Source organism: Pseudophryne corroboree, unplaced genomic scaffold (assembly GCF_028390025.1).
Source record: "Pseudophryne corroboree isolate aPseCor3 unplaced genomic scaffold, aPseCor3.hap2 scaffold_606, whole genome shotgun sequence".
Classification (NCBI taxonomy): domain Eukaryota; kingdom Metazoa; phylum Chordata; class Amphibia; order Anura; family Myobatrachidae; genus Pseudophryne; species Pseudophryne corroboree.
The window spans coordinates 243,720-263,517 of record NW_026970202.1 but is presented as its reverse complement, the minus strand read 5'-3'; the positions used below and the strand labels follow the sequence as shown (position 1 = coordinate 263,517).

The window sequence follows — 19,798 nt, the reverse complement described above, 5'->3', positions numbered from 1 at the left end:
TGAGGCAGCACAATGGAACTCTCGAAAGAAGAACAAGGCTAGAGGAAGATCTGAGACAAAGAAATCTGACTTTTACCAGAGCTGACCAGAGGAAAACACAAACACAGTCCCCCACTACCACAAATAATGCAGTTGAGTTTCCCACATTTGGGGAAATCACAGGGGTCAGCATACCCAGAATGCAATGAATGAACCTCACCCTGGGAGAACAATCTTTATGACCATGGTATCTCCTATGCAAAATAAGTATGATTTGAGATAGGGCTGGGGAGGGCTGCTGCTCAGGCACATCTCTGTCAAGTAAAGGAGATTCAACTGAGGCAGCACAAGGGAACTCTCATCTGGGGACAACAACTGCCGGGAGAACACATATTTTCAGATGAACATGGGAGGGCAGAAGGCTGCCTAATACTGAAGCACGCCCAAACAACAAACCAAATGCAACAACTAGTACAAGCATTCCTGGGAGAAGGTCTGCAGAAGACGGATTTGCATACGGTGATGTCATCCAAGCAGTGGGCCAAAGTTGGCTGGAACCCTCATCTGCATATGTTGAAGATACAATTTGTGAATTGCATTTAACACTATCTCCCTTTCCTGGGGAGAAGATGGTAGGGCCAATTTGAAAAACCGGCGAGGAGGCACCTCTTCGAATTTCAGCTTGTAACCCTGAGAAACAATTTCTATTGCCTAGGGATCCACCTGCGAATGAACCCAGATGTGGCTGAAAACTCGAAGACGTGCCCCCAACTGGGCGGACTCCTTTAGCGGAGCCCCAGCGTCATGCGGTGGATTTTGTAGAGGCCGGGGAGGACTTCTGTTCCTGGGAACTAGCTGTGTTGTGCAGCTTCTTCCCTCTGCCCTTACCTCTGGCAAGAAAGGACGCACCTCGTACTTTCTTGTTTCTCTGTGATCGAAAGGACTGTATTTGATAATGTGGTGCTTTCTTAGGCTGTGAGGGAATATAAGGCAAAAAATTTGATTTACCAGCTGTAGCTGTGGAGACTAGGTCCGAGAGACCTTCCCCAAACAATTCCTCACCCCTGTAAGGTAAAACCTCCATATGCCTTTTTGAGTCGGCATCACCTGTCCATTGCCGGGTCCATAGGACTCGTCTAGCAGAAATCGACATAGCGTTTATTCTAGAACCCAGTAGACTAATGTCACTTTGAGCATCTCTCATATATAGGACAGCATCTTTTATATGCCCTATGGTCAATAACATAGCATCCTTATCTAGGGTCTCAATCTCTGCTGATAAGGTATCTGTCCATGCTGCCACCGCGCTACAACCCCGGCCGACGCAATTGCCGGTCTGAGTAAGGTACCAGAATGTGTGTAAATGGACTTTAGGGTAACCTCCTGCTTGCGGTCAGCAGGGTCCCTGATGGTAGCCGTATCCTGGGATGGCAGCGCTACCTTTTTGGATAAGCGTGTCAATGCTTTATCCACCCTAGGGGAGGATTCCCACCGTATCCTGTCCATTGGCGGGAAAGGATACGCCATAAGAATCCTTTTGGGAATCTGCAGCTTTTTGTCTGGAGATTCCCAAGCTTTTTCACATAATTCGTTCAACTCATGTGAGGAGGGAAAGGTTATCTCAGGTTTCTTTCCCTTATACATGTGTACCCTCGTGTCAGGGACAGGGGACTCTGTGATGTGCAAAACATCTTTTATTGCAATAATCATATATCGAATACATTTAGCCAATTTTGGCTGTAACTTTGCATCATCGTAGTCGACACTGGAGTCAGAATCTGTGTCGGTATCTGTGTCAACTATTTGGGATAGTGGGCGCTTTTGAGACCCCGAAGGTCCCTGCGACATAGGGACAGGCATGGGTTGACTCCCTGACTGTTCCCTAGCTTCAGCTTTGTCTAATCTCTTGTGTAATAAGTTTACATTAGCACTTAAAACATTCCACATATCCATCCAGTCAGGTGTCGGCGTTGTCGATGGAGACACCACATTAATTTGCTCCTGCTCCTCTCTAGGAGAGCCTTCTACCTCAGACATGTCGACACACGTGTACCGACACACCATACACTCAGGGAATCCTCTTATCTGAGGACAGTTCCCCAACAAGGCCCTTTGGAGAGACAGAGAGAGAGAGTATGCCAGCACACACCCCAGCGCTATATGACCCAGGAAAAAAACACAATAATTTTATGTTTACCCAGTAGCGCTGTATTTCCATATATATATGCGCCTAATTATGTGCCCCCCTCTTCTTTAAGACCCTCTTTCTACCGTGGTATAAGCAGGGGAGAGTCCGTGGAGCTTCCCCTCAGCGGTGCTGTGGAGAAAATGGCGCTGGTGAGTGCTGAGGGAGAAGCCCCACCCCCTCAGCGACGGGCTTCTGTCCCGCTCAAATATAGTAAAAAAATGGCGGGGGCTCTTATATATATATATACAGTGCCTAGCTGCATATATATTTATTTTGCCAAAGAGAGGTCTATATTGCTGCCCAGGGCGTCCCCCCTGCGCCCTTCACCCTTACACTGACTGCCGTGTGTGAGGTGTATTGGAGCAATGGAGCACAGCTTTACTGCTGTGCGTTACCTCAGTGAAGATCATGAAGTCTTCCGCCGCCTCTGAAGTCTTCTTTTCTTCTCATACTCACCCGGCTTCTATCTTCCGGCTCTGCGAGGGGGACGGCGGCGCGGCTCTGGGACGGACGGCGAGGGTGAGACCTGCGTACCGATCCCTCTGGAGCTAATGCTGTACAGTAGCCTAAGAAGCAGAGCCTATCAACTCACAGAAGTAGGTGTGCATCTCTCCCCTCCGCCCCTCGATGCAGGGAGTCTGTTGCCAGCAGGCTCCCTGAAAATAAAAAAATCTAACAAATATACTTTCTGTCAGGAAACTCAGGAGAGCTCCCTGAAAAGCACCCAGTCTCCTCTGGGCACAGTAGTAAACTGAGGTCTGGAGGAGGGGCATAGAGGGAGGAGCCAGTGCACACCCAGATCTAAAGTCTTTCTTAAAGTGCCCATGTCTCCTGCGGAGCCCGTCTATCCCCCATGGTCCTTACGGAATCCCCAGCATCCTCTAGGACGTAAGAGAAAAATTATGCTGGCAGAAAAATCCAATTGAGTGATTAAACAGCTCCAGAGCTGCTCTGTAAGGCAAGTAAAAGGGTGTGGGCCCTGCAGCACTACCTGTAGTTTGCATTGTGCATTGGAAGCCTAGTTTGCTGTCTGTTTCCACTTCTTTTTTCTTGAGCCCCTCCCGTCTATACCCTTGTGCACTATCCTGACTTCTCCTCCCGTCTGCTTACTTTGTGCCTTAAAAATGCACAATGCAAACTACAGGTAGTGCTGCAGGGCCCACACCCTTTTACTTGCCTTACAGAGCAGCTCTTGAGCTGTTACAGTGCCCAGCTGCTGCAAGAAATCAGCGTGAATGCTTCAGGGGCTGGGGCATGGCCAACATGAGCCCCACACCGAAGGAGGGTGGGGGTGTTTAATGCGAACTAGGGGTCTCGCACAATGCGAACTACAGGTATTGCTGCAGGGCCCACACCCTTTTACTTGCCTTACAGAGCAGCTCTGGAGCTGTTACAGTGCCCAGCTGCTGCAAGAAATCAGCTTGAATCCTTCAGGGGCTGGGGCATAGCCAACATGAGCCCCACACCGACGGAGGGTGGAGGTGTTTAATGCGAACTAGGGGTCATCCAAGTGCCGCAAAAGGCCGCCATGCCCTGCACACCCCTTTTCTCTTTTCATATGCAGACGAGGGTTGAAGCCAACTTTGACCCACTGCTTGGATGACATCGCCATATGCAAATCCATCTGCTGCAGGCCTTCCCCCAGGAATGCTTGCACTAGTTGTTGCATTTGGTTTGTTGTTTGGGGGTGCTTCAGTATTAGGCAGCCTTCTGCCCTCCCATGTTCATCTGAAAATATGTGTTCTCCCTGCAGTTGTTGTCCCCAGATGAGAGTTCCCTTGTGCTGCCTCAGTTGAATCTCCTTTACTTGACAGAGATGTGCCTGAGCAGCGGCCCTCCCCAGCCCTATCCCAAATCATACTTATTTTGCATAGGAGATACCATGGTCATGAAGACTGTTCTCCCAGGGTGCGGTTCATTCATTGCATTCTGGGTATGCTGACCTCTGTGATTTCCCCAAATGTGGGAAACTCGACTGCATTATTTAATGCGAACTAGGGGTCATCCAAGCACCGCAAAAGGCCGCCATGCCCTGCATACCCCTTTTCTCTTTTCATAAGCAGACGAGGTTTGAAGCCAACTTTGACCCAATGCTTGGATGACATCACTTGCTGCCTTTCCAATGAAGCAAGTTTAATTTAATAATAGGTGAAAAACCATCCCTACAAAGGTGTTAATCAGATACTTGGCTTTGTGGACACTTTTCAGAGCACAAATTTGTTAGCATAAAAATAAAGCCAGAAAATGAAGAGCTGTTTAATCACTCAATTGGATTTTTCTGCCAGCATATTTCTTTTTCTCTGCAACCCACTGCTAAATTGTGCTTCCTAGCTGTTTTTATAAAATCACTGAATCAAATCTAACTCTGATTACATCAGAGAAGGCCAGGTACCCTACACCATAACAGGGGGTTTGAAATTTTGACTTGTCTACTTAAAGATCACCAAAATCTGATAACAAGGTCAATTAAGTCCCTGGGTGGGATTGAACCACCAACCTTTTGATAAATAGCTGAACACACTAACCGATTGCGCCACAGAGACACTTTGCAAAAAGCACATACTGACAAAGACTAATAAGCATTCATCTAGAACGTTTCCTAGAAAAACTTTAAAAAGTCAATAATCTGGAGAGTTTTTGTAAGATGTTTCACCAGCAACCAATGAAGAAACACATTAGTACTTTCGCATGATGAGTGAGTGCTTCAGGATCTCTTGCACTTACATGTGCAGCAGAGTACTGCAATGGAAGCATGCTGGGCCCATAACCCAGAGGTAGGCAGATTGAAACTATCCTTTGCTATATGCATTTTTTTTTTGTTCATTAAAGTAATCCAAAACTGGGATTGATATTTTAGCTTTTATTTTTACTTAAAGTACAATAACTTTTACCATTTTAATTTGTTTTAATAGTATATTGACAGTATTGTTTTCTTTCAAAAATCCAATTAATTTTCTTTATCCGATTATTAAAATGGTAATTGACAAAAACAAACTACATTGTCACCAGAAGAGCAATACAAAATGTACAAGTGATATATTAAAATCATCTTTCCAGCTTGAATTTCAATGATGCATTGGGGCAACGATTTTGTGAGAAACATCTTCACCCTTAAATAAAGATTTTCTTAATTCCTTACCTGTGTGCTAATTAGATATCACCTTGTTTTCACATTAAACAGACTTCCACATGAGAAAGCAGCAAGGATGCAGTGGCGTTAATGTTTCCTGGTGTCAACCTGTATTATTTCAGTAGATATTGAAATGAGGATGCATCTTGCTGCCTTTCCAATGAAGCAAGTTTAATTTAGTAATAGGTGAAAAACCATCCCTACAAATATGTTAATCAGATACTTGGCTTTGTGGACACTTTTCAGAGAACAAATTCGTTAGCATAAAAATAAAGCCAGAAAATGAAGAGCTGTTTAATCACTCAATTGGATTTTTCTGCCAGCATATTTCTTTTTCTCTGCAACCCACTGCTAAATTGTGCTTCCTAGCTGTTTTTTTTATAAAATCACTGATTCAAATCTAACTCTGATTACATCAGAGTAGGCCAGGTACCCTACACCATAAGAAGGGGGTTTGAAATTTTGACTTGTCTACTTAAAGATCACCAAAATCTGATAACAAGGTCAATTACATCCCTGGGTGGGATTGAACCACCAACCCTTTGATTAATAACCAAACACACTAACAGATTGCGCCACAGAGACACTTTACAAACGTACATACTGACAAAGGCTAATAAGCATTCATCTAGAACGTTTCCTAGAAAAACTTTAAAAAGTCAATAATCTGGAGAGTTTTTGTAAGATGTTTCTTCCATCAACCAACGAAGAAACACATTGGTACTTTCCCATGATGAGTGAGTGCTTCAGGATCTCTTGCACTTACATGTGCAGCAGAGTACTGCAATGGAAAAATGCTGGGCCCATAACCCAGAGGTAGGCAGATTGAAACTATCCTCTGCTATATGCATTTTGTTTGTTAATTAAAGTAATCCAAAACTGGGATTGATATTTTTGCTCTTTTATTTTTACTTAAAGTACAATAACTTTTACCATTTTAATTTGTTTTAATAGTATATTGACAGTATTGTTTTCTTTCAAAAATCCACTTAATTTTCTTTACCCTATTATTAAAATGGTAATTGACAAAAACAAACTACATTGTCACCAGAAGAGCAATACAAAATGTACAAGTGATATATTAAAATCATCTTTCCAGCTTGAATTTCAATGATGCATTGGGGCAACGATTTTGTGAGAAACACCTTCACCCTTAAATAAAGATTTTCTTAATTCCTTACCTGTGTGCTAATTAGATATCACCTTGTTTTCACATTAAACAGACTTCCACATGCGAAAGCAGCAAGGATGCAGTGGCGTTAATGTTTCCTGGTGTCAACCTGTATTATTTCAGTAGACATTGAAATGAGGATGCATCTTGCTGCCTTTCCAATGAAGCAAGTTTAATTTAGTAATAGGTGAAAAACCATCCCTACAAAGGTGTTAATCAGAGACTTGGCTTTGTGGACACTTTTCAGAGAACAAATTTGTTAGCATAAAAATAAAGCCAGAAAATGAAGAGCTGTTTAATCACTCAATTGGATTTTTTTGCCAGCATATTTCTTTTTCTCTGCAACCCACTGCTAAATTGTGCTTCCTAGCTGTTTTTATAAAATCACTGAATCAAATCTAACTCTGATTACATCAGAGAAGGCCAGGTACCCTACACCATAACAGGGGGTTTGAAATTTTGACTTGTCTACTTAAAGATCACCAAAATCTGATAACAAGGTCAATTACGTCCCTGGGTGGGATTGAACCACCAACCTTTTGGTTAATAACCATACACACTAACTGATTGCGCCACAGCGACACTTTGCAAAAAGCACATACTGACAAAGACTAATAAGCATTCATCTAGAACGTTTCCTAGAAAAACTTTAAAAAGTCAATAATCTGGAGAGTTTTTGTAAGATGTTTCTTCCAGCAACCAATGAAGAAACACATTAGTACTTTCGCATGATGAGTGAGTGCTTCAGGATCTCTTGCACTTACATGTGCAGCAGAGTACTGCAATGGAAGCATGCTGGGCCCATAACCCAGAGGTAGGCAGATTGAAACTATCCTTTGCTATATGAATTTTTTTTTTTGTTCATTAAAGTAATCCAAAACTGGGATTGATATTTTCGCTTTTATTTTTACTTAAAGTACAATAACTTTTACCATTTTAATTTGTTTTAATAGTATATTGACAGTATTGTTTTCTTTCAAAAATCCACTTAATTTTCTTTACCCTATTATTAAAATGGTAATTGACAAAAACAAACTACATTGTCACCATAAGAGCAATACAAAATGTACAAGTGATATATTAAAATCATCTTTCCAGCTTGAATTTCAATGATGCATTGGGGCAACGATTTTGTGAGAAACATCTTCACCCTTAAATAAAGATTTTCTTAATTCCTTACCTGTGTGCTAATTAGATATCACCTTGTTTTCACATTAAACAGACTTCCACATGAGAAAGCAGCAAGGATGCAGTGGCGTTAATGTTTCCTGGTGTCAACCTGTATTATTTCAGTAGATATTGAAATGAGGATACATCTTGCTGCCTTTCCAATGAAGCAAGTTTAATTTAGTAATAGGTGAAAAACCATCCCTACAAATATGTTAATCAGATACTTGGCTTTGTGGACACTTTTCAGAGAACAAATTAGTTAGCATAAAAATAAAGCCAGAAAATGAAGAGCTGTTTAAACACTCAATTGGATTTTTGTGCCAGCATATTTCTTTTTCTCTGCAACCCACTGCCAAATTGTGCTTCCTAGCTGTTTTTATAAAATCACTGAATCAAATCTAACTCTGATTACATCAGAGAAGGCCAGGTACCCTACACCATAACAGGGGGTTTGAAATTTTGACTTGTCTACTTAAAGATCACCAAAATCTGATAACAAGGTCAATTAAATCCCTGGGTGGGATTGAACAACCAACCTTTTGGTTAATAGCCTTACACACTAACTGATTGCGCCACAGCTACACTTAGCAAAAGTACATACTGACAAAGGCTAATAAGCATTCATCTAGAACGATTCCTAGAAACATTTTAAAAAGTCAATAATGTGGAGAGTTTTTGTAAGATGTTTCTTCCATCAACCAATGAAGAAACACATTGGTACTTTCCCATGATAAGTGAGTGCTGCAGGACCTCTTGCACTTACATGTGCAGCAGAGTACTGTAATGGAAGCATGCTGGGTCCATAACCCAGAGGTAGGCAAATTGAAACTATCCTCTGCTATATGCATTTTTTTTTGTTAATTAAAGTAATCCAAAACTGGGATTGATATTTTTGCTCTTTTATTTTTACTTAAAGTACAATAACTTTTACCATTTTAATTTGTTTTAATAGTATATTGACAGTATTGTTTTCTTTCAAAAATCCACTTAATTTTCTTTACCCGATTATTAAAATGGTAATTGACAAAAACAAACTACATTGTCACCAGAAGAGCAATACAAAATGTACAAGTGATATATTAAAATCATCTTTCCAGCTTGAATTTCAATGATGCATTGGGGCAACGATTTTGTGAGAAACATCTTCACCCTTAAATAAAGATTTTCTTAATTCCTTACCTGTGTGCTAATTAGATATCACCTTGTTTTCACATTAAACAGACTTCCACATGCGAAAGCAGCAAGGATGCAGTGGCGTTAATGTTTCCTGGTGTCAACCTGTATTATTTCAGTAGACATTGAAATGAAGATGCATCTTGCTGCCTTTCCAATGAAGCAAGTTTAATTTAGTAATAGGTGAAAAACCATCCCTACAAAGGTGTTAATCAGAGACTTGGCTTTGTGGACACTTTTCAGAGAACAAATTTGTTAGTATAAAAATAAAGCCAGAAAATGAAGAGCTGTTTAATCACTCAATTGGATTTTTCTGCCAGCATATTTCTTTTTCTCTGCAACCCACTGCTAAATTGTGCTTCCTAGCTGTTTTTATAAAATCACTGAATCAAATCTAAACATCAGAGAAGGCCAGGTACCCTACACCATAACAGTGGGTTTGAAATTTTGACTTGTCTACTTAAAGATCACCAAAATCTGATAACAAGGTCAATTAAGTCCCTGGGTGGGATTGAACCACCAACCTTTTGGTTAATAGCCTTACACACTAACTGATTGCGCCACAGCGACACTTTGCAAAAGTACTTACTGACAAAGGCTAATAAGCATTCATCTAGAATGATTCCTAGAAACATTTTAAAAAGTCAATAATGTGGAGAGTTTTTGTAAGATGTTTCTTCCATCAACCAATGAAGAAACACATTGGTACTTTCCCATGATGAGTAAGTGCTTCAGGATCTCTTGCACTTACATGTGCAGCAGAGTACTGTAATGGAAGCATGCTGGGTCCATAACCCAGAGGTAGGCAGATTGAAACTATCCTCTGCTATATGCATTTTTTTTGTTAATTAAAGTAATCCAAAACTGGGATTGATATTTTTGCTCTTTTATTTTTACTTAAAGTACAATAACTTTTACCATTTTAATTTGTTTTAATAGTATTGTTTTCTTTAAAAAATCCTATTAATTTTCTTTACCCAATTATTAAAATGGTAATTGACAAAAACAAACTACATTGTCACCAGAAGAGCAATACAAAATGTACAAGTGATATATTAAAATCATCTTTCCAGCTTGAATTTCAATGATGCATTGGGGCAACGATTTTGTGAGAAACATCTTCACCCTTAAATAAAGATGTTCTTAATTCCTTACCTGTGTGCTAATTAGATATCACCTTGTTTTCACATTAAACAGACTTCCACATGAGAAAACAGCAAAGATGCAGTGGCGTTAATGTTTCCTGGTGTCAACCTGTATTATTTCCGTAGATATTGAAATGAGGATGCATCTTGCTGCCTTTCCAATGAAGCAAGTTTAATTTAGTAATAGGTGAAAAACCATCCCTACAAAGATGTTAATCAGATACTTGGCTTTGTGGACACTTTTCAGAGAACAAATTTGTTATCATAAAAATAAAGCCAGAAAATGAAGAGCTGTTTAATCACTCAATTGGATTTTTCTGCCACCATTTTTCTTTTTCTCTGCAACCCACTGCTAAATTGTGCTTCCTAGCTGTTTTTTTTATAAAATCACTTAATCAAATCTAACTCTGATTACATCAGAGAAGGCCAGGTACCCTACACCATAAGAGGGGGTTTGCAATTTTGACTTGTCTACTTAAATATTACCAAAATCTGATCACAAGGTCAATTACGTCCCTGGATGGGATTGAACCACCAACCTTTTGATTAATAGCTGAACACACTAACCGATCGCGCCACAGAGACACTTTGCGAAAAGTACATACTGACAAAGACTAATAAGCATTCATCTAGAACGTTTCCTAGAAAAACTTTAAAAAGTCAATAATCTGGAGAGTTTTTGTAAGATGTTTCTTCCAGCAACCAATGAAGAAACACATTGTTACTTTCGCATGATGAGTGAGTGCTTCAGGATCTCTTGCACTTACATGTGCAGCAGAGTACTGCAATGGAAGCATGCTGGGCCCATAACCCAGAGGTAGGCAGATTGAAACTATCCTTTGCTATATGCATTTTTTTTTTGTTCATTAAAATAATCCAAAACTGGGATTGATATTTTAGCTTTTTTTTTTACTTAAAGTACAATAACTTTTACCATTTTAATTTGTTTTAATAGTATATTGACAGTATTGTTTTCTTTCAAAAATCCAATTAATTTTCTTTACCCGATTATTAAAATGGTAATTGACAAAAACAAACTACAGTGTCACCAGAAGAGCAATACAAAATGTACAAGTGATATATTAAAATCATCTTTCCAGCTTGAATTTCAATGATGCATTGGGGCAACGATTTTGTGAGAAACATCTTCACCCTTAAATAAAGATTTTCTTAATTCCTTACCTGTGTGCTAATTAGATATCACCTTGTTTTCACATTAAACAGACTTCCACATGAGAAAGCAGCAAGGATGCAGTGGCGTTAATGTTTCCGGGTGTCAACCTGTATTATTTCAGTAGATATTGAAATGAGGATGCATCTTGCTGCCTTTCCAATGAAGCAAGTTTAATTTAGTAATAGGTGAAAAACCATCCCTACAAATATGTTAATCAGATACTTGGCTTTGTGGACACTTTTCAGAGAACAAATTCGTTAGCATAAAAATAAAGCCAGAAAATGAAGAGCTGTTTAATCACTCAATTGGATTTTTCTGCCAGCATATTTCTTTTTCTCTGCAACCCACTGCTAAATTGTGCTTCCTAGCTGTTTTTTTTATAAAATCACTGATTCAAATCTAACTCTGATTACATCAGAGTAGGCCAGGTACCCTACACCATAAGAAGGGGGTTTGAAATTTTGACTTGTCTACTTAAAGATCACCAAAATCTGATAACAAGGTCAATTACATCCCTGGGTGGGATTGAACCACCAACCCTTTGATTAATAACCAAACACACTAACAGATTGCGCCACAGAGACACTTTACAAACGTACATACTGACAAAGGCTAATAAGCATTCATCTAGAACGTTTCCTAGAAAAACTTTAAAAAGTCAATAATCTGGAGAGTTTTTGTAAGATGTTTCTTCCATCAACCAACGAAGAAACACATTGGTACTTTCCCATGATGAGTGAGTGCTTCAGGATCTCTTGCACTTACATGTGCAGCAGAGTACTGCAATGGAAAAATGCTGGGCCCATAACCCAGAGGTAGGCAGATTGAAACTATCCTCTGCTATATGCATTTTTTTTTGTTAATTAAAGTAATCCAAAACTGGGATTGATATTTTTGCTCTTTTATTTTTACTTAAAGTACAATAACTTTTACCATTTTAATTTGTTTTAATAGTATATTGACAGTATTGTTTTCTTTCAAAAATCCACTTAATTTTCTTTACCCTATTATTAAAATGGTAATTGACAAAAACAAACTACATTGTCACCAGAAGAGCAATACAAAATGTACAAGTGATATATTAAAATCATCTTTCCAGCTTGAATTTCAATGATGCATTGGGGCAACGATTTTGTGAGAAACACCTTCACCCTTAAATAAAGATTTTCTTAATTCCTTACCTGTGTGCTAATTAGATATCACCTTGTTTTCACATTAAACAGACTTCCACATGCGAAAGCAGCAAGGATGCAGTGGCGTTAATGTTTCCTGGTGTCAACCTGTATTATTTCAGTAGACATTGAAATGAGGATGCATCTTGCTGCCTTTCCAATGAAGCAAGTTTAATTTAGTAATAGGTGAAAAACCATCCCTACAAAGGTGTTAATCAGAGACTTGGCTTTGTGGACACTTTTCAGAGAACAAATTTGTTAGCATAAAAATAAAGCCAGAAAATGAAGAGCTGTTTAATCACTCAATTGGATTTTTTTGCCAGCATATTTCTTTTTCTCTGCAACCCACTGCTAAATTGTGCTTCCTAGCTGTTTTTATAAAATCACTGAATCAAATCTAACTCTGATTACATCAGAGAAGGCCAGGTACCCTACACCATAACAGGGGGTTTGAAATTTTGACTTGTCTACTTAAAGATCACCAAAATCTGATAACAAGGTCAATTACGTCCCTGGGTGGGATTGAACCACCAACCTTTTGGTTAATAACCATACACACTAACTGATTGCGCCACAGCGACACTTTGCAAAAGTACATACTGACAAAGGCTAATAAGCATTCATCTAGAACGTTTCCTAGAAACATTTTAAAAAGTCAATAATGTGGAGAGTTTTTGTAAGATGTTTCTTCCATCAACCAATGAAGAAACACATTGGTACTTTCCCATGATAAGTGAGTGCTTCAGGACCTCTTGCACTTACATGTGCAGCAGAGTACTGTAATGGAAGCATGCTGGGTCCATAACCCAGAGGTAGGCAGATTGAAACTATCCTCTGCTATATGCATTTTTTTTTTGTTAATTAAAGTAATCCAAAACTGGGATTGATATTTTTGCTCTTTTATTTTTACTTAAAGTACAATAACTTTTACCATTTTAATTTGTTTTAATAGTATATTGACAGTATTGTTTTCTTTCAAAAATCCAATTAATTTTCTTTACCCGATTATTAAAATGGTAATTGACAAAAACAAACTACATTGTCACCAGAAGAGCAATACAAAATGTACAAGTGATATATTAAAATCATCTTTCCAGCTTGAATTTCAATGATGCATTGGGGCAACGATTTTGTGAGAAACATCTTCACCCTTAAATAAAGATTTTCTTAATTCCTTACCTGTGTGCTAATTAGATATCACCTTGTTTTCACATTAAACAGACTTCCACATGCGAAAGCAGCAAGGATGCAGTGGCGTTAATGTTTCCTGGTGTCAACCTGTATTATTTCAGTAGACATTGAAATGAGGATGCATCTTGCTGCCTTTCCAATGAAGCAAGTTTAATTTAGTAATAGGTGAAAAACCATCCCTACAAAGGTGTTAATCAGAGACTTAGCTTTGTGGACACTTTTCAGAGAACAAATTTGTTAGCATAAAAATAAAGCCAGAAAATGAAGAGCTGTTTAATCACTCAATTGGATTTTTCTGCCAGCATATTTCTTTTTCTCTGCAACCCACTGCTAAATTGTGCTTCCTAGCTGTTTTTTTTTATAAAATCACTGATTCAAATCTAACTCTGATTACATCAGAGTAGGCCAGGTACCCTACACCATAAGAAGGGGGTTTGAAATTTTGACTTGTCTACTTAAAGATCACCAAAATCTGATAACAAGGTCAATTACATCCCTGGGTGGGATTGAACCACCAACCCTTTGATTAATAACCAAACACACTAACAGATTGCGCCACAGAGACACTTTACAAATGTACGTACTGACAAAGGCTAATAAGCATTCATCTAGAACGTTTCCTAGAAAAACTTTAAAAAGTCAATAATCTGGAGAGTTTTTGTAAGATGTTTCTTCCATCAACCAACGAAGAAACACATTGGTACTTTCCCATGATGAGTGAGTGCTTCAGGATCTCTTGCACTTACATGTGCAGCAGAGTACTGCAATGGAAAAATGCTGGGCCCATAACCCAGAGGTAGGCAGATTGAAACTATCCTCTGCTATATGCATTTTTTTTGTTAATTAAAGTAATCCAAAACTGGGATTGATATTTTTGCTCTTTTATTTTTACTTAAAGTACACTAACTTTTACCATTTTAATTTGTTTTAATAGTATATTGACAGTATTGTTTTCTTTCAAAAATCCACTTAATTTTCTTTACCCTATTATTAAAATGGTAATTGACAAAAACAAACTACATTGTCACCAGAAGAGCAATACAAAATGTACAAGTGATATATTAAAATCATCTTTCCAGCTTGAATTTCAATGATGCATTGGGGCAACGATTTTGTGAGAAACACCTTCACCCTTAAATAAAGATTTTCTTAATTCCTTACCTGTGTGCTAATTAGATATCACCTTGTTTTCACATTAAACAGACTTCCACATGCGAAAGCAGCAAGGATGCAGTGGCGTTAATGTTTCCTGGTGTCAACCTGTATTATTTCAGTAGACATTGAAATGAGGATGCATCTTGCTGCCTTTCCAATGAAGCAAGTTTAATTTAGTAATAGGTGAAAAACCATCCCTACAAAGGTGTTAATCAGAGACTTGGCTTTGTGGACACTTTTCAGAGAACAAATTTGTTAGCATAAAAATAAAGCCAGAAAATGAAGAGCTGTTTAATCACTCAATTGGATTTTTTTGCCAGCATTTTTCTTTTTCTCTGCAACCCACTGCTAAATTGTGCTTCCTAGCTGTTTTTATAAAATCACTGAATCAAATCTAACTCTGATTACATCAGAGAAGGCCAGGTACCCTACACCATAACAGGGGGTTTGAAATTTTGACTTGTCTACTTAAATATCACCAAAATCTGATAACAAGGTCAATTACGTCCCTTAGTGGGATTGAACCACCAACCTTTTGATTAATAACCATACACACTGAGGCAGCACAAGGGAACTCTCGAAAGAAGAACAAGGCTAGAGGAAGAACTGAAACAAAGAAATCTGACTTTTACTAGAGCTGACCAGAGGAAAGCACAAACACAGTCCCCCACTACCACAAATAATGCAGTTGAGTTTCCCACATTTGGGGAAATCACATGGGTCAGCATACCCAGAATGCAATGAATGAACCTCACCCTGGGAGAACAATCTTCAAGACCATGGTCTCTCCTATGCAAAATAAGTATGATTTGGGATAGGGCTGGGGAGGGCCGCTGCTCAGGCACATCTCTGTCAAGTAAAGGAGATTCAACTGAGGCAGCACAAGGGAACTCTCATCTGGGGACAACAACTGCAGGGAGAACACATATTTTCAGATGAACATGGGAGGGCAGAAGGCTGCCTAATACTGAAGCACCCCCAAACAACAAACCAAATGCAACAACTAGTGCAAGCATTCCTGGGGGAAGGCCTGCAGCAGATGGATTTGCATATGGTGATGCCATCCAAGCAGTGGGTCAAAGTTGGCTTCAACCCTCGTCTGCATATGAAAAGAGAAAAGGGGCGTGCAGGGCATGGCGGCCTTTTGCGGCGCTTGGATGACCCCTAGTTCGCATTACACACCTCCACCCTCCTTCGGTGTGGGGCTCATGTTGGCTATGCCCCAGCCCCTGAAGCATTCAAGCTGATTTCTTGCAGCAGCTGGGCACTGTAACTGCTCCAGAGCTGCTCTGTAAGGCAAGTAAAAGGGTGTGGGCCCTGCAGCACTACCTGTAGTTTGCATTGTGCGTTGGAAGGCACGAAGTAAGCAGACGGGAGAAGTCAGGATAGTGCGCAAGGGCATAGAAGGGAGCGGCTCAAGAAAAGAGAAGTGGAAACAGACAGCAAACTAGGCTGGAGAGAGACCTGAGACAAAGAGATCTGAATTATACGAGAGCCGACCAAGGGAAACACAAATTATGCAGTCAAGTTTCCCACATTTGGGGAAATCACAGGGGCAGCACAACTAGTGTGCAATGGGTGAGCCTTGCCCTGGGAGAAGCACCTTCATGATCATAGTATCTCACCTGGCAGGTAAGTAGGAGTTGGGCTAGAGCTGGGGAGGGTCGCTGCTCGGGCACCCCCCTGTCAAGTGAAAGAGATCCAACTGAGGCAGCACAAGGGAACTCTCGAAAGAAGAACAAGGCTAGAGGAAGATCTGAGATAAAGAAATCTGATTTTTACCAGAGCTGACCAGAGGAAAGCACAAACACAGTCCCCCACTACCACAAATAATGCAGTCGAGTTTCCCACATTTGGGGAAATCACAGGGGTCAGCATACCCAGAATGCAATGAATGAACCTCACCCTGGGAGAACAATCTTCATGACCATGGTATCGCCTATGCAAAATAAGTATGATTTGGGATAGGGCTGGGGAGGGCCGCTGCTCAGGCACATCTCTGTCAAGTAAAGGAGATTCAACTGAGGCAGCACAAGGGAACTCTCATCTGGGGACAACAACTGCAGGGAGAACACATATTTTCAGATGAACATGGGAGGGCAGAAGGCTGCCTAATACTGAAGCACCCCCAAACAACAAACCAAATGCAACAACTAGTGCAAGCATTCCTGGGGGAAGGCCTGCAGCAGATGGATTTGCATATGGTGATGTCATCCAAACAGTGGGTCAAAGTTGGCTTCAACCCTCGTCTGCATATGAAAAGAGACAAGGGGCGTGCAGGGCATGGCGGCCTTTTGCGGCGCTTGGATGACCCCTAGTTCGCATTACACACCTCCACCCTCCTTCGGTGTGGGGCTCATGTTGGCTATTCCCCAGCCCCTGAAGCATTCAAGCTGATTTCTTGCAGCAGCTGGGCACTGTAACTGCTCCAGAGACGCTCTGTAAGGCAAGTAAAAGGGTGTGGGTCCTGCAGCACTACCTGTAGTTTGCATTGTGCGTTGGAAGGCACGAAGTAAGCAGACGGGAGAAGTCAGGATAGTGCGCAAGGGCATAGAAGGGAGCGGCTCAAGAAAAGAGAAGTAGAAACAGACAGCAAACTAGGCTGGAGAGAGACCTGAGACAAAGAGATCTGAATTATACGAGAGCCGACCAGGGGAAACACAAATTATGCAGTCAAGTTTCCCACATTTGGGGAAATCGCAGAAGCAGCACACCCAGAGTGCAATGGGTGAGCCTTGCCCTGGGAGAAGCACCTTCATGATCATAGTATCTCACCTGGCAGGTAAGTAGGAGTTGGGCTAGAGCTGGGGAGGGTCGCTGCTCGAGCATCCCCCTGTCAAGTAAAGGAGATTCAACTGAGGCAGCACAAGGGAACTCTCATCTGGGGACAACAACTGCAGGGAGAACACATATTTTCAGATAAAAATCTTGGTCATGCTCTGGTTTCTCTTCAGAACGAACAAATCTTTCGCCTTTTACTAAAGATTTCCGTGGAGAGGAGCAAAACCGAGTTTTATCTCAATTTTTGCATGCCCCATCTTTTTGGGGTTTCTTTTATCGGTTTAAAGATAGAATGAGTGTGCTTTAATGTAAGCTCATTTGCATAGAAATGACAGTAAATGTTTGTTTCTTTTCAAACAGAACTTTCTTGACCATGCTACTTGCTTGAAAGATCTGGGAGCACATGGAATACAGTACAAACCATGCTTATAGCAAGGAGAAGACAGGTGAGAAATCTGCTTTCTTTCAAATTGGGCGCTCACTTTGATCTGAATAAGGACTGCTGGCACGGCACTCAGGCGACAGGTGGAATCTTGGTCATGCTCTGGTTTCTCTTCAGAACGAACAAATCTTTCGCCTTTTACTAAAGATTTCCGTGGAGAGGAGCAAAACTGAGTTTTATCTCAATTTTTGCATGCCCCATATTATTGGGGTTTCTTTTATCGGATTAAAGACAGAACGAGTGTGCTTTCTTGTTAGCTTTAATGTAAGTTTATTTGCATAACAATGACAATAAATGTCTGTTTCTTTTCAAGCAGAACTTTCTTGACCATACTAATTGCTTGAAAGATCTGGGAGCACATGGAAAAGAGTACAAACCATGCTTATAGCAAGGGGAAGCCTGGTGAGAAATCTGCTTTCTTTCTTTCAAATTGGGTGCTCACTTTGAGCTGAATGAGGACTGCTGGCACGGCACTCAGGCGACAGGTGGAATCTTGGTCATGCTCTGGTTTCTCTTCAGAACGAACAAATCTTTCGCCTTTTACTAAAGATTTCCATGGAGAGGAGCAAAACTGAGTTTTATCTCAATTTTTGCATGCCCCGTCTTATTGGGGTTTCTTTTATCAGTTTAAAGATAGAACGAGTGTGCTTTAATGTAAGCTCATTTGCGTAGAAATGACAGTAAATGTTTGTTTCTTTTCAAACAGAACTTTCTTGACTATACTAATTGCTTGAAAGATCTGGGAGCACATGGAAAAGAGTACAAACCATGTTTATAGCAAGGGGAAGCCTGGTGAGAAATCTGCTTTCTTTCTTTCAAATTGGGTGCTCACTTTGAGCTGAATGAGGACTGCTGGCATGGCACTCAGGCGACAGGTAGAATCTTGGTCATGCTGTGGTTTCTCTTCAGAACGAACAAATCTTTCGCCTTTTACTAAAGATTTCCGTGGAGAGGAGCAAAACTGAGTTTTATCTCAATTTTTGCATGCCCCATCTTATTGGGGTTTTATTTTATTGGTTTAAAGATAGAACGAGTGTGCTTTAATGTAAGCTCATTTGCATAGAAATGACAGTAAATGTTTGTTTCTTTTCAAACAGAACTTTCTTGACCACACTAATTGTTTGAAAGATCTGGGAGCACATGGAAAAGAGTACAAACCATGTTTATAGCAAGGGGAAGCCTGGTGAGAAATCTGCTTTCTTTCATTCAAATTGGGTGCTCACTTTGAGCTGAATGAGAACTGCTGGCATGGCACTCAGGCGACAGGTGGAATCTTGGTCATGCTCTGGTTTCTCTTCAGAACTAACAAATATTTCGCCTTTTATTAAAGATTTCCGTGGAGAGGAGCAAAACTGAGTTTTATCTCAATTTTTGCATGCCCCATATTATTGGGGTTTCTTTTATCAGTTTAAAGACAGAACGAGTGTGCTTTCTTGTTAGCTTTAATGTAAGTTTATTTGCATAACAATGACAGTAAATGTTTGTTTCTTTTCAAACAGAACTTTCTTGACCATGCTACTTGCTTGAAAGATCTGGGAGCACATGGAAAACAGTACAAACCATGCAGTATCACAAGAGCCTTTATTTGATCTTTCATGAAGATAGAGCAGAATTGAGGACACGTCAACAATTTCTGCCGAAGGTGGTTCATCTTTCCACATGGTGCCTTTGGCCACTGACACCTTCGTTGAGTCAAAGTCTCTGGCTGTGGTCAGAACTTTGAAAATTTATGTCACCAGAACGGTTCAGATTAGGAAAACAGAGGCTCTGTTTGTCCTGTATGCTCCCAACATGATTGGGTGTCCTGCTTCCATGCAGACCATTATGCGCTGGATCTGTGGTAAGATTCAGCATGCTCATTCCACGGCAGGATTGCCGTTACTGAATTAGGTGAAGACCCATTCTACTAGAAAGGTGGGTTCATCCT

The 19,798-nt window shown here is 40.3% G+C and overlaps 10 non-coding genes and 1 pseudogene across 10 annotated transcripts; 6 read left to right on the top strand and 5 right to left on the bottom strand.

Annotated features, from left to right (window-relative positions):
* Window positions 1-86: 86 nt before the first annotated feature.
* Window positions 87-250, bottom strand: LOC135035614 (U1 spliceosomal RNA). The gene has a single exon (XR_010230621.1). It is a non-coding gene; the product is annotated as a U1 spliceosomal RNA (small nuclear RNA).
* Window positions 251-4,024: 3,774 nt separating this feature from the next.
* LOC135035567 (U1 spliceosomal RNA) lies at window positions 4,025-4,203 on the top strand (annotated as a pseudogene).
* An 11,087-nt stretch (window positions 4,204-15,290) lies between these two features.
* On the bottom strand, window positions 15,291-15,454 carry LOC135035419 (U1 spliceosomal RNA). The gene has a single exon (XR_010230457.1). It is a non-coding gene; the product is annotated as a U1 spliceosomal RNA (small nuclear RNA).
* Window positions 15,455-16,125: 671 nt separating this feature from the next.
* Window positions 16,126-16,288, bottom strand: LOC135035566 (U1 spliceosomal RNA). The gene has a single exon (XR_010230577.1). It is a non-coding gene; the product is annotated as a U1 spliceosomal RNA (small nuclear RNA).
* Window positions 16,289-16,440: 152 nt separating this feature from the next.
* LOC135035622 (U1 spliceosomal RNA) lies at window positions 16,441-16,604 on the bottom strand. Its single transcript, XR_010230628.1, has one exon. It is a non-coding gene; the product is annotated as a U1 spliceosomal RNA (small nuclear RNA).
* Window positions 16,605-17,275: 671 nt separating this feature from the next.
* LOC135035506 (U1 spliceosomal RNA) lies at window positions 17,276-17,438 on the bottom strand. The gene has a single exon (XR_010230542.1). It is a non-coding gene; the product is annotated as a U1 spliceosomal RNA (small nuclear RNA).
* Window positions 17,439-17,582: 144 nt separating this feature from the next.
* On the top strand, window positions 17,583-17,698 carry LOC135035572 (U5 spliceosomal RNA). The gene has a single exon (XR_010230581.1). It is a non-coding gene; the product is annotated as a U5 spliceosomal RNA (small nuclear RNA).
* Window positions 17,699-17,968: 270 nt separating this feature from the next.
* LOC135035570 (U5 spliceosomal RNA) lies at window positions 17,969-18,084 on the top strand. Its single transcript, XR_010230579.1, has one exon. It is a non-coding gene; the product is annotated as a U5 spliceosomal RNA (small nuclear RNA).
* Window positions 18,085-18,370: 286 nt separating this feature from the next.
* On the top strand, window positions 18,371-18,486 carry LOC135035579 (U5 spliceosomal RNA). Its single transcript, XR_010230587.1, has one exon. It is a non-coding gene; the product is annotated as a U5 spliceosomal RNA (small nuclear RNA).
* Window positions 18,487-18,760: 274 nt separating this feature from the next.
* LOC135035576 (U5 spliceosomal RNA) lies at window positions 18,761-18,876 on the top strand. Its single transcript, XR_010230585.1, has one exon. It is a non-coding gene; the product is annotated as a U5 spliceosomal RNA (small nuclear RNA).
* Window positions 18,877-19,151: 275 nt separating this feature from the next.
* Window positions 19,152-19,267, top strand: LOC135035583 (U5 spliceosomal RNA). The gene has a single exon (XR_010230591.1). It is a non-coding gene; the product is annotated as a U5 spliceosomal RNA (small nuclear RNA).
* Window positions 19,268-19,798: the final 531 nt, after the last annotated feature.